The following is an 11,807-nucleotide window of genomic DNA, read 5'->3' as shown; positions in this document are numbered from 1 at the left end:
ATGTCTTATCTGCTGTTCGTAACTGGTGGGTGTTTCGCTTTCCCCTTTTGAAATTGGTAACATTTAAATGTGGGCTTAACCAGGTCTTTTAATTTCTACTGGTTTTATTAATTTTGTTGTTTTGATCTGTTTTAATGTTTTAATTTCTGTTTCTATGTATTTTATGTTTGTTGTAAACTGCCCAGATATGTGAGTTTTGGGGTGCTGTGCAAATATACCAACGAAACGAAACGAAACTAACTAATTTTAAATTGCTCTCCGCCAAACTAATTTTCTGAGCTGCCTTGAGCAGTGCACTGGAAAGTTAGGAAATACATCTTTTAAACACACACACACACACACACACACACACACACACACACACACACACACGTATCCCCTGATAACTGAGCAAAGAGGCACCTTTTAAAAGTAGTGATTCTCTTTATTTAGCAGAGGGAGAGCTACTGGCCCTATCCAGCCCCAGCACAGCACCCCTCCAGTGGCTGCTGTGTATGTTCTGCTTCATTTTTAGGTTGTGAGCCCTTTGAGGACAGGGAGCCACTTTTTATTTGTTTATTTCTATCTGTGTCAGCCACTTTGGGAACTTTTGTTGAAAAGCATCATATAAATATCTGCTGCATTGTCATATTCATATTGGTATCCTGGCAGCAACATGACCATATCTAAAGTGTAGGTCCCTTCCCGGCCTAGGTCCTCTGGTCCCTTTGGGTCTCAATTTCTCAGCTCGCTTCCCTGACAGGACCCTCAGTCATCCATCTCACTGACACCATAGGAACATAGGAAGCTGCCATATACTGAGTCAGACCCTTGGTCCATCCAGCTCAGTATTGTCTACCCAGACTGGCAGCGGCTTTTCCAAGGCTGCAGGCAGGAGTCTCTCTCAGCCCTCTCTTGGAGATGCTGCCAGGGAGGGAACTTGGCAGCTTCTTCATGCAAGCAGGCAGGTGCTCTTCCCAGAGTGGCCCCATCCCCTAGGGGGAATCACTTACAGTGCTCACACATGTAGTTTCCCATTCAGATGCAAACCAAGGTGGACCCTGCTTAGCAAAGGGGACCATTCATGCTTGCTACCACAAGACCAGCTCTCCTCCCCATCTTCATTGGCCTCCTTGAACTGAAATCAAACACCGGCATCGCTAGCAATTCTATGCTCCCATCCGTTTATGCCTTGCTCCGAAGCTCTGCACACCGCTGCCCTCCTGTGGCAATGAGCCCCAATGCGTGCAGGCCCTTGGCCCCAAAGGACATTGTGTCTGAGGATGATGGGGACCTCAACATCCCGGAACCCAGGTTTGATAGCCCCTGGATTATAGGGTTGTCAACCCTCCATGATTGATCGGGAGTCTCCAAGAACTGGCATAAGTCTCCCAGTAACTTTCGAAAGCCATCTTGGAGATTTGAAGGGCTTGATCTTGTGAAGGAAGGGAGAGAAGGCTCCCTGACCTGTCCCCAAAGGGCTCACAATCTAAAAAAGAAACCTAAGATAGACCCTAGCAACTGTCGATGCTGTGCTGGGGACGGATAGGGCCGGTTGCCCCCCCCCCGCTAAATCTCTACTTTGAAAAGGTGCCTCTTGGATCAGTTAGCAAGGGAAAGGGATGGTGTGGCCATGGACATATTTATTTATGGGCTGTGTATTTATTCAGAGCCATCATAATTTTTTTCTGCTGCAAGCAGAGAACTGAGCGTAACCTCAGGACGTCATAGAGATGGTGCATCTTGCAGTTTGCTTTTTTGGGCTCTCATACATATACGATGGATATCTATATACGGTTTTTAAACCAAAGTTCCCAAGGTGGTTTACAGAGATATAAATAAGCAAATAAAATGGCTCTCTGTCCCCAAAGGGCTCACAATCTAAACAAACAAACCTGAGGGACCCCAGCAACAGCCACTGGAGGGATGCTGTGCTGGGGATGGATAGGGCCAGTTGCTCTCCCCCTGCTGAACAAAGAGAATCGCCACTTTAGAAAGGTGCCTCTTTGCTCAGTTAGCATCACAATAACTTCTCCCAAACTCTGTAGTCCACACCCAGTTACTACATCTTACCACATATCTGAGAAGCCACCACCCATGAACAAAAGATTTTTTTTTTACAAAGAGAAAAATATTAAAATCAAACCATTCTTGCTTAAATCTCAGTCAGTTGAATATAGTCCTGAACAAGCGAGTTTTATTACTCCCATATTTCACGGCCTCCTTGATTATGTCTGAAACATAATCAAATCCCCAGTTCAAATCCCGCTTCAACCACAAAATTCACTGGGTGACTCCAGGCCTGTCACATCCCACTCAGCCTAACCTACCTCGCAGGGCTGTTGTGGGGATAAACATAACCATGTGCACTGCTCTGGGGTCCTTGGAGGAAGAGCAGGATAGAAATGTACAAATAAATAGATCAAAATGACAGACAATCCCCCATCCCCAGACTGCTGCCTGACTCTCTTGGTTCCTGGAAAAGACAGAAGTCACTCTGGCCACACACATCTATCAGGATAGATCTGACCAGCTTCTTTTCCCTTTTCAGACAGATTTTGAACCGTTTGCCATTTTTAACAGATATTTGGCCTACTATTGCATTTCTGGTTTTCTGCTCGGTGTATAGGAAGTTGCTTTATATCATGTCAGACCCTTGGTCCATCTAGCTCAGTATTGTCCACATTGACTGGCAGCGGCTTCTCCAAGGTTTCAGGCAGGGGTCTTTCCCAGCCCTACTGGAGATGCTGCCAGGGCCTGAACTCGAGACCTTCCGTGTGCAAAGCAGTTGCCCTACCACTGAGTTGTGGCCCCATCTCTTAAGAAGCTGCTGTCTACTGAGTCAGACCCTGGGCCCATCTTGTTCAATACTGTCTCCCCTGACTGGCAGCATCTCTCCTGGGCAGGGCCTCAGACAGGGGTCTTTCCCAGCCTTACTTGGAGATGCTGCTAAGGACTGAAACTGACATGCATGCTGGTTTGCTTTTGAGTGGGAGACTCCATGTGAGCACTGTAAGATATTCCCTTTAGGGGATGGGACCTCTCTGGGAAGAGAACCTGCCTGCTTGCATGCAGAAGGTTCCGAGTTCCCACCCTGGCATCTCCAAGACTCCAGTCTCTCTCCAAGGAGAGATTCCTGCCTGCAACCTTGGAGAAGCTGCTGCCAGTCTGTGTAGACAATACTGAGCTAGATGGATCAAAGGTCTGACTCGGTATATGGCAGCTTCTTATGTTCCGATGTTCAGGAGCGGCAATATTCCACGACAGAACCTTTCCCAAAAGTTGTTAGAATCTTGGCCACTACTCAGTGACATCACAGCCAATGGCAGCAAGCAACCGGATGTTTACTCTATTAAATTTCCACTTGTCCTGATATCATCTGGCCACCAGATGGCTGTGTGGCTCACCAATGAAGTTCCCAAAACAAGGGAAATACCTTTCCATCCTGTATGGCCCACGTCCCTGGTCACGTTTGGGTGCTGCTCTTTAAAGTAATAGGGACTTGGAATAGTTAGCCATTAAATTCTAATCTTTATCCGGAGAAAGCAAGATATTTGCATTAACAACGATTGCACGCTTCAGAGGCCGGGTTGAGGCTATTTAAATCAATTTGAATGCAGATAGGTTTTCTTTTCTTTTGTAGCCACAACTCTGATTACCGTTAAGGTTTTTTTAATTAAACCCATGGCTTTAATTTTATTTAATGCGGAGAGTCTCAAAATGCTGCCCATGAGGGGATGGGTCACTAGCTCAGTGCTAGCGGATTTGCTTTGTACGCAGAAGGTCCCAGGCTCCTGAGCCTTGGAGTCCCTATTATTGTCAAAGTCAGATCATGTGCCTTCCTCGAGCATAGCCGGAGCTTTCCAGCGCGGGAGGGAATTGTTCAGAACCGAGTCGATGTGTCATTCTGCCCGAGCCAAATGCTAAACTCCCTCTTACAACCCTTGACAGGCAATCTCGGGCCTGGATGTAGCGGGGAAGCAGGCATGTCAGGGAGGGAATAAAGACATGAAAACATAGCTCATGGCTGCTGCCCGGAAGGGCGAAACTGTCTGGAAAGGATTGACAAATGCCTTTGGAGAAAGGGAGTCCTGCTGTTTCCACTGGAACCCCTCCGATTTCACTGTCTTCTGGCTTTGACCTGATTTGCCGGGCTTCAGCTAGACGATATAAGCCTCTGCACCCTGTGTTACTGAATTGTCCCCTTTGCTAAGCAGAGTCCGCCCATTTGAATGTGAGCACTGGAAGATCTTCCCCACAGGGGATAATGGGGCTGCTCTGGGAAGAGCAGAAGGTCCCAAGTTCCCTCCCTGGCAGCATCTCCAGATAGGGCCAGGGGAGACTCCTGCCTGTAACCTTGGAGCAGCAGCTGCCAGTCTGCGCGGACAGTACAGTCGTCCCTCACCAAGTTACCGCGAGGGTTCCATTCACGGTCGAGAAAACAACAACAAATATTTATACTTATCAATAAGCTCCTTCCTTATTGATTTTTACATCTCTATTGAAGACTTTTCTTTTTCGCCAGGCTTTGGCCCTGTAGTTTACCTAGTTGTTGTTTTTTTCTTTTTTGTTACTTACTTTAGTTTTTAATTTAGAAGGTAGTTTTAATGCTGTCTTGCTTTGCATGTTTTTGTATACCGCCCAGAGTCTTCGGAGTGGGCAGTATATTAAATGTTTCTAATCAATCAATCAATAAATAAATAAATTTATATACCGCTTTTCAACAAATGTTTCCAAAGTGGTGTACATAGAGAAATAAGCTCCCTGTCCCCAAAGGGCTCACAATCTAAAAAGAAATATAAGATAGATACCAACAACAGCCACTGGAGGGGTGCTGTGCTGGGGCTGGATAGGCCAGTTACTCTGCCCCTGATAAATAAAGAGAATCGCCACGTTAAAAAGCTGCCTCTTTGCCCAGTTATCAGGGGTTAGGGTTAGGGGAAAGACCACAAAATATAGTAAAAAGTAGATAGAGCCTCCCGACCCCCAGAAATGTCCCCCTGAGCCCCAGAAATGATCCCCCGAACCCATGAAAATCAGCCCAATTCCCCCAAATCACCACTGACCCCCTGGAAATGACCCCCTGACCCCAGGAATCCCTCCCAAGCCTGCCAATTAAAAAGCCCCTCACCAAGCCATGGATACTTTGGTCACGGTTGGCAAGGGTGGTCACAATTTCCCAGTCACCGATACTCAAATCCACGATTGGGAAAACCGTGATCAGCGAGGGATGACTGTACTGAGCTTGGTTGACGAAGGGTCTGACTCTGTATTCGGCGGCTCCCTCTGTTCCTATGTCTCAAACCAGTGTACAGTGTAACACTTGCCGCATTGATAGTCATGACTTTAGAATTTCTCAGACTTACTCTGAAGTCCTCTTCATTTCCTCCGAATGTATTAAATGTAGAGGAAGAAACGGCATAATTATCTGAGCCAAGATGAGCATTGAAATATCCAGCAATGATAACAGAAGCCGATTGGTAATCAGTATTTAGCTTCAATAGATGTTCGAGATTAGTCCAACTGGTCTCAATTTAATTTTTTGATTTTTTTAAAAATTTGATTTGATTTCTATACCGCCCTTCAAAAAATGGCTCAGGGCAGTTCATACAGAGAAATAACAAATAAATAAGATAAACAAAATGGATCCCTGTCCCCAAAGGGCTCACAATCTAAAAAGAAACATAAGACAGACACCAACAACAGTCACTGGAGGGGTTCTGTGCTGGGGATGGAGAGAGCCAGTTGCTCTCCCCCTGCTCAATACAGAGAAGCACCATGTTAGAAGGTGCCTCTTTGCCCACTTAGAATGGGTTGGCAGGTGCATATAATCATCAGAGTAAACCGTCTAATTTTAACAATAAAAGTGATTGCTACTGCCTCCCTAGATGGTGAACAGCATGGCAACGACATTGGCTCTATTATGGGGGGGTGTTTGCCAAAAATGGGGGGGGGGGCTGGTTTTACCATCTTCGTTACTCTCCATCACATTGCAATGTCGCAATTTAAAAATTATTTGGGAAGGCAGAGAAAATTTTCAGGGAGACCAGGCTCACCCTAGCCCAGCCCAGCTGTGGGTCTGTGTAGTAGGAACATAGGTAGCTGCCATACACTGAGTCAGACCATTGGTCCATCTAGCTCAGTATTGCCTGCACAGACTGGCAGCGGCTTCTCCAAGGTGGCAGGCAGGAGTCTCTCTCAGCCCTATCTGGAGATGCTGCTAGGGAGGGAACTTGGGACTTTCTGCATGGAAGCAAGCAGGTGCTTTCCCCATCCCCTAACAGGAATCTGTTACAGTGCTCACACATGTAGTCTCCCATTCAAATGCAAACCAGGGCAGACCCTGCTTAGCAAAAGGGACATGTCGTGCTTGCTACCACAAGACCAGGTGCGCAGGATTGAAAAAAATTGGATTTGGATCACAAATATCAAAACAGGTTCTTTGGGACCCTTCAGAATTGAGGTTCAGTAAAATCAGATTGGTAAAACCTGCAAAAATCCCCATAGATGTATATGGGGAAAGACACCCCCCACCTCCAATGGTTACCCCAGGAGCTTTCAAAGCTGGCACACAAGTAGGTAAGGATGGTTGGACTCTTTGTGTATTTAATTAGAAGTGAATCTGACTGACTTTAAATTGATTTTTAAATGTAAGCCGGAAACTGTACTCACAGAGAATACAGAAGAAAAGTTATTACACATCCGAAAATCACAGAGGAAATGATGTAACACCAGAGAATCTCCGGGAAAGTGATGTGATGTCAAAGAATCGTCTGCTTCCACTTTTAACCTGTAAGTACAATTACATGCTAAATGTTCTTAAAAACTAAAAAAAATGAATGCAGGGGCAGGCAGGCAGGTGGGCAGAGAGGTGCCAAGAGATGGCTGCCCCCTGCCAGCCATGATCTGGGAGGGCGGTGCAGATTCCCACTGCCATTTGGAGCTTCAAAATCCTCCGATTTTCCCCCCAAATGGGGTTGGAAAAGTCTCTTCCGAACTGGGCTCTGCAAGTTTGGGTTCAAACCCTCTCTGGACCCCCCCGATCCGAATAAAATTGGATTGTTTCCGATTTAACCGATCCAATTTTGCACAGGCCTACTGTGAAAAGCATTTAAGATGAAGCTATAGGCCTATTTTTCTGCTTGGCTGCAACAGTTTCTCATGTCAGACCCCAGTACTCTGTTTAATTCTGTGTTTTTCCAGAATGAAAGGACCTCTGCCCTCATCTTTGTCCCCAAGGGGCCGTAAACTAGGCTGAAGACAGACCCAATGAATCTTTAATGCATCTAATGGATTCTTGAGCATTTGAGTCTCTTAGACTGGAATCAGACACGGGAACACGTGTGCTCACCAAATGTATCGCAAATTGATGGATGTTGAAGGAGCCCTTTTTGGAGCATTGCAAAAGCGACTTACCTCTAGAGAGGCGGGGGGAACTGGACACGTGGGTGCAGCAGGCCCGTAAACAGGACAGAGCGAGGCGGGATCGGCAGCTGGGCAGTGTGTGAGCAGCAAGTGACAAATGAGAGGTGCATGAGCCATGGGTGTGAGTTGCAGGTGGAAGTAGCAACGGGGGTCACCCCACATCTCCTCCGGGGGCCACTGCCAACATCACTATGCCCCTGGCATTTGAGTGAGGATCTGAAACCAACGTGTGAAGTTGGTTGGTTTGTCTTGACTGTGGTCTCGTGTGGTGTCCGACGCCACAATTGTGGCTTGATTTTGGTTTGTTTGGACAGCTCCATTCCTGTCCACTTGCAAGACGGTGGTCTCGTGTGGTGTCCGAAGCCACAATCTTGATTTTGGTTTGTTTGGGCAGCTCCATTCTTGCCCACTTGCAAGACAGTGGTCTTGTGTGGTGTCTGATGCCGCAATCGTGGCTTGATCTTGGTTTGTTCGTGCAGCTCCATTCTTGCCCACTTGCAAGACGGTGGTCTCGTGTGGTGTCTGAAGCCGCAATCTTGATCTTGGTTTGTTTGGGTAGCTCCATTCTTGTCCACTTGCAAGATGGTGGTCTCGTGTGGTGTCTGAAGCCACAATCTTGATCTTGGTTTGTTTGGGCAGCTCCATTCTTGCCCACTTGCAAGATGGTGGTCTCGTGTGGTGTCTGATGCCACAATTGTGGCTTGATCTTGGTTTGTTTGGGCAGCTCCATTCTTGCCCACTTGCAAGACGGTGGTCTCGTGTGGTGTCCGATGCCGCAATCGTGGCTTGATCTTGGTTTGTTTGGGCAGCTCCATTCTTGTCCACTTGCAAGATGGTGGTCTCGTGTGGTGTCCTAAGCCGCAATCTTGATCTTGGTTTATTTGGGTAGCTCCATTCTTGGCCACTTGCAAGACGGTGGTCTCGTTGGTGTCTGAAGCCGCAATCATGGCTTGATCTTGGTTTGTTTGGGCAGCTCCATTCTTACAGGACTCTTGTGCAGAAAGCAGAAAGCCTGGGTCATGGGAGGTCATTAGAAGACATGGGGCCTGAATAAAACAAAACAGGGTGAAACAAACCAACATCCAGTAACTGCCTAAGGTGCAGATTCAGATTTATTAAATGTCTAACAGATTTCGGAACCATGGAAGTTCTAAAGACACTTGGACACCATGTTACACATTTGAGGAAGGACCTTAGCTCAGCAGTAGTGTGTCTGCTTTGCATGGAGAAGGTCCCAGGTTCAATCCCTGGCAGCATCTCCAGGTGGGGCTGAAACTTCCTGAAACTTTTTAGAGCTGCTGCCAATCAGAGAAGACAAGAGTGAACTGGGTGGACCAAGAGTCAGACTCAGTAGAAGGCAGCATCCTATGTTCCTAGCCTGGGGAAATGATTGTAGCCCAGCCCCCTGACTGAGTTTTCTTAGTGCAGAGAACTTTTTGTACATCCCATCCTGTGCTCCCCCGTTAAAATGTCCCAGGAGATACAGCCAGGCACAAGCTGACCTCCTCAACCAGAATGAGCCCAGCTCTTTTGCTGACTCTGTTGATAAGACGCACTGACCTTTATTTATAGGGCTGCCTCTGGGATATGACAGGAGGAATCGGGAGCCCTGCCAAGAAATTAAACGAAATTCCCCAGGAAGGCCATGAATGCATTCAAAGGAGTCTCCGAGGCAGAGAAAGAACAAGGTAAGTCAAACATAATGATATCGATTTGTGTCCATTGATCTGGCTGGCCGAAGAGCCCTAGAGGTCTTTCAAGCCGTGGTTGCAAACATTTCAAATGTTTCCTGCAAATTTGAAATCGGGAGATGATAATGATGATGATAGGAACAGAGGAAGCTGCCATATACTGAGTCAGACTCTTGGTCCATCAAGCTCAGTATTGTCAAACCAGACTGGCAGCGGCTTCTCCAAGGTTGCAGGCAGGAATCTCTCTCAGCCTGATCTTGAAGATGCTGCCAGGGAGGGAACCTGGAGCCTAGATGCTCTTTCCAGAATGGCTCCATTATCCCCTGAGGGGAATATCTTACAGTGCTCACACTTCTAGTCTGATGATGATGATGATTTATATACTGCTTCTTCAATGAAAGTTCTCAAAGTTGTTAGTTAGTTAGTTAGTTAATACCAACAACAGCCACTGGAGAGATGTTGTCCTGGGGCTGGAAAGAGACTGTTTCTCTCCCCCTGCTCAATATGAGAGAGCTGCCATTTTGGGAAGGCACCCACTCTTGGCGCAACCAGCTAAACACAATTCTGAAAAGGTGTCCACTCCTGGCCCAGTCAGCTAAATAAGAGGAACTTGCCATTTTGGAAATGTGTCCACTCCCGGCCCAGTCAGCTGAATAGGAGGAACTTGCCATTTTGAAAAGGTGTCCACACTCCCGGCCCAGTCAGCTAAATAAGAGGAACTTGCCATTTTGGAAATGTGTCCACACTCCCGGCCCAGTCAGCTAAATAAGAGGAACTTGCCATTTTGGAAATGTGTCCACTCCCGGCCCTGTCAGCTGAATAGGAGGAACATCCCATTTTGAAAAGGTGTCCACACTCCCGGCCCAGTCAGCTAAATAAGAGGAACTTGCCATTTTGGAAAGGTGTCCACTCCCGGCCCTGTCAGCTGAATAGGAGGAACTTGCCATTTTGGAAAGGTGTCCACACTCCCGGCCCAGTCAGCTAAATAAGAGGAACTTGCCATTTTGGAAATGTGTCCACTCCCGGCCCAGTCAGCTGAATAGGAGGAACTTGCCATTTTGGAAAGGTGTCCACACTCCCGGCCCAGTCAGCTAAATAAGAGGAACTTGCCATTTTGGAAAGGTGTCCACTCCCGGCCCAGTCAGCTGAATAGGAGGAACTTGCCATTTGGAAAGGTGTCCACACTCCCGGCCCAGTCAGCTGAATAGGAGGAACTTGCCATTTTGGAAAGGTGTCAACTCCCGGCCCAGTCAGCTAAATAAGAGGAACTTGCCATTTTGGAAAGGTGTCCACTCCCGGCCCAGTCAGCTGAATAGGAGGAACTTGCCATTTTGGAAAGGTGTCCACACTCCCGGCCCAGTCAGCTAAATAAGAGGAACTTGCCATTTTGGAAAGGTGTCCACTCCCGGCCCAGTCAGCTGAATAGGAGGAACTTGCCATTTTGAAAAGGTGTCCACTCCCGGCCCAGTCAGCTAAATAAGAGGAACTTGCCATTTTGGAAATGTGTCCACTCCCGGCCCAGTCAGCTGAATAGGAGGAACATCCCATTTTGAAAAGGTGTCCACACTCCCGGCCCAGTCAGCTAAATAAGAGGAACTTGCCATTTTGGAAAGGTGTCCACTCCCGGCGCTGTCAGCTGAATAGGAGGAACTTGCCATTTTGGAAAGGTGTACACACTCCCGGCCCAGTCAGCTAAATAAGAGGAACTTGCCATTTTGGAAATGTGTCCACTCCCGGCCCAGTCAGCTGAATAGGAGGAACTTGCCATTTTGGAAAGGTGTCCACACTCCCGGCCCAGTCAGCTGAATAGGAGGAACTTGCCATTTTGAAAAGGTGTCCACTCCCGGCCCAGTCAGCTAAATAAGAGGAACTTGCCATTTTGGAAATGTGTCCACTCCCGGCCCAGTCAGCTGAATAGGAGGAACATCCCATTTTGAAAAGGTGTCCACACTCCCGGCCCAGTCAGCTAAATAAGAGGAACTTGCCATTTTGGAAAGGTGTCCACTCCCGGCGCTGTCAGCTGAATAGGAGGAACTTGCCATTTTGGAAAGGTGTACACACTCCCGGCCCAGTCAGCTAAATAAGAGGAACTTGCCATTTTGGAAATGTGTCCACTCCCGGCCCAGTCAGCTGAATAGGAGGAACTTGCCATTTTGGAAAGGTGTCCACACTCCCGGCCCAGTCAGCTAAATAAGAGGAACTTGCCATTTTGGAAAGGTGTCCACTCCCGGCCCAGTCAGCTGAATAGGAGGAACATCCCATTTTGAAAAGGTGTCCACTCCCGGCCCAGTCAGCTAAATAAGAGGAACTTGCCATTTTGGAAAGGTGTCCACTCCCGGCCCAGTCAGCTGAATAGGAGGAACTTGCCATTTTGGAAAGGTGTCCACTCCCGGCCCAGTCAGCTGAATAGGAGGAACATCCCATTTTGAAAAGGTGTCCACACTCCCGGCCCAGTCAGCTAAATAAGAGGTACTTGCCATTTTGGAAAGGTGTCCACACTCCCAGCCCTGTCAGCTGAATAGGAGGAACATCCCATTTTGAAAAGGTGTCCACACTCCCGGCCCAGTCAGCTAAATAAGAGGAACTTGCCATTTTGGAAAGGTGTCCACTCCCGGCCCAGTCAGCTGAATAGGAGGAACTTGCCATTTTGGAAAGGTGTCCACTCCCGGCCCAGTCAGCTGAATAGGAGGAACATCCCATTTTGAAAAGGTG

Source organism: Hemicordylus capensis, chromosome 12 (assembly GCF_027244095.1).
Source record: "Hemicordylus capensis ecotype Gifberg chromosome 12, rHemCap1.1.pri, whole genome shotgun sequence".
Taxonomy (NCBI): domain Eukaryota; kingdom Metazoa; phylum Chordata; class Lepidosauria; order Squamata; family Cordylidae; genus Hemicordylus; species Hemicordylus capensis.
This window is presented reverse-complemented; position numbering follows the sequence as displayed.